General features: G+C 33.7%; 1 non-coding gene across 1 annotated transcript; it reads right to left on the bottom strand.

The window, feature by feature from the left end:
• Nucleotides 1–1,718: 1,718 nt before the first annotated feature.
• LOC142174998 (small nucleolar RNA R71) lies at nucleotides 1,719–1,825 on the bottom strand. Its single transcript, XR_012704195.1, has one exon. It is a non-coding gene; the product is annotated as a small nucleolar RNA R71 (small nucleolar RNA).
• Between the last annotated feature and the right edge of the window lie 993 nt (nucleotides 1,826–2,818).

Raw genomic sequence — 2,818 nt, 5'->3', positions numbered from 1 at the left:
AAATGAAATAGATAAAGAGAGAAGTAAAGATCAAAGTTAGAGAAAAGTTGCTAATTAGGCACGTATGATCTATCTCCCCTTTCAACACAAACATCCTATTTATAGAAATCAAATCTCATAAGGTGCCACGATGCCTCGTGGTTCTTTTGCCATGATGTGTCGTGCTTCTATTGCCATGATGCCTTGTGCTTCTCTTTTTATTCTTTTATTTGTTTTATCATGATATTTTTATTTCGTGCAAAATACTATTAGAAAATACAGATAATATACAGATAATTGACATATTATATATATATATATATATATATTATTTAAAATAATTTATTTTTAAGTATATAATATATGAATATTTTATAGTCATCAAACTCCCCCGCACTTGAATCCTTGCTCGTCCTCGAGGCAGTAATTTTATTAATAATTGTTGTTTCTTGTAGAGTAGAAAAGTAAAAAAATAAAGTTTCACATAAAATTCAAAACCTATAAGTTTTTCATGTCGCTAAATCTATACCTTTTTCCTGCTTCTGCTTTTGTTTGCCAAAAACTTTCAACTCCTCTTTTGATGAACCTTTTGAGATTGATAACATTATGATTACAATTTCGAGTTTCTCAAATTTTTTTCATAGGCTTGCCCTTCATGTCAGTCTCCACTAATGTAGAATCAACACTAATTTCTAAAATTATTTTAGGACTTTTTCAGGCTTGTAATGATAGGCTTAATGCTGGTAAGGTAAAAGGATATATTTGTAGTGACTTTGTTCCATCCAGCTTTATTATAAGAGCTGATTATTTTATCAAACTAGATTTATCGTACAACTCAACACAAGAAAATAACTCTAGAGATTGGGCTAAAGGTCCCGGTCTCCAATTTTATAATTAACATCACTTAATTCATCATTTCTCTCAATAGATTTCTTAAATACAAGCTTCTTGAACCAATAATTTATTTTACAGGTATATACACCTTGTTTTCCTCTTCTTTTTTTAAGAGTAAAATAGAATATTTACTCCATAAATATTTCTTCATCTCTTGCTTTAATAATCATTTTTGCTCAACTATAGCCGGAAGGAGTAGTATCAATCTTTTTGTAAGGTAAACCAATATGGTTATCAATAAAAGTTGGTTTATCCCTCTCTTTTTTTTCTTTTTTTTTGGGGGGGGGGGGACTCAAAGTTGGGTGCTAAAAGGTAAAATATAAATATTTGTGGTTAAAAATAGATAGTCTAAAAAAAGGTGTCAACGATATTGACGAGGCCAAAATCTTATGCCCTGGTTTATTTTATCAAAATAAAATACAGAGATTACAAATATTTTGCAATTCAAAATTTTCAAAATATTCTATACGATAGCCACTCCCAATTGGCTATTGTATGCTAGACCTGACGGCTTCAACTGTGAATCTAGTGTCAGAAAACCTCCAGTGGCAGCCAACAACTTTGAAATCCGGACTGGCCTAATTCAAACAATTCAACAGTCTTGCATCTTCACTGGAGACGCAAGTGAAGATCCACACAGTCATTTAATTGACTTTTTGGAACTTGTTGAAACAGCTAAGAATAATAAAGTACCTCCTGAAGCTATCAAGTTAAGGCTATTTCCTTCCTCTTTAAAAGGAGATGACAAGACTTGGTTGCGAAGTTTGCCACAAGGTTCCATTACCACATGGGATCAAATGACTCAGAAATTTTTAAATAAATATTTTTCCCGTGCTAAAACCACAAAGTTAAGACAAGACATATCTAATTTCTTGCAGACTGACACAGAGGCAGTTTATCAAGCTTGGGAAAGGTTAAAAGCAATGTTAAGAAAATGTCCACACCACGATATTCCTGAACATATGCAATTGTATATTTTTTATCACGGGCTAAAACCCTCTTCTGGAAATGTGATAGATGCAGCTGCATGAGGTTCAGTAATGGGAAAAACAACAGAGGAAGTGTTGCAATTGTTGAATGAAATTTCTGAGAATGCCATGCCATCTGAGCGTATAATTATCAAAAAGGACGCTATAGTAAATCAGGTTGATGCTTTAAATACACAAACACAACAAATTGTTTCTTTGGCACAAAAGGTTGAAACTTTTCAGGTGAATACACAACAACCAAGACAATTTGAGGCTTGTGACATGTGTGGAGGAAATCATCAGAACTATGAATGTCAAGCAACTAATCACAATGATGAATATATCAATGTCATCGGTTACAAGCAGTATCCTTTTGGAAGTCCAATGCCACAGAAACATCCAGGATTTCAATGGAGCAATCCAAATGGTGCAGAGAACTCTCAAAGCTTCCAGAAGCAACAAATTCAGGGTCCACCCGGATACTAGAATCCAAACCATGGTCAATTAAACTTTAGACCTTATCAACAAGCAGGGCCCTATCAACAAAGGACTCAACAAGCTCATTCAAGTCTTGATGATCTTCTGTATAAGTATATTAAAGTCACTGATGAAAAGATGTAGAGCCAAAATTCATCCCTCAAAATCTGGAAATACAGTTGAGCCAATTGGCAGTTCTTGTTTCAGAAAAGATTCAAGGTCCCTTACCAAGCAATATAGAGAAAAACACAAAAGAGCACCTTAAGGCCATCACCTTACGATCAGGTAAGGAGCTTAATGAACCATATGCAAACCAGTCAGAACAACAGGTAAACAACGGTAAGAATGTTGAAATACCCTCTGAACTATCTCAAAAGAATGAAGTCAAGAAAAAAGAAGAAAAAATATTGAAAAATTGACTCCTCTCCCTGTTAATATTCCCTTTCCACAAAAAATGAAAAGAGAAAAGCTTGACAACCAATTTGCAAAAATTTTGGAGA

This window comes from Nicotiana tabacum, chromosome 20 (assembly GCF_000715075.1).
Source record: "Nicotiana tabacum cultivar K326 chromosome 20, ASM71507v2, whole genome shotgun sequence".
Lineage (NCBI taxonomy): Eukaryota > Viridiplantae > Streptophyta > Magnoliopsida > Solanales > Solanaceae > Nicotiana > Nicotiana tabacum.
The sequence above is the reverse complement of the archived record's forward strand: the minus strand, read 5'-3'. Positions and strand labels throughout refer to the sequence as shown.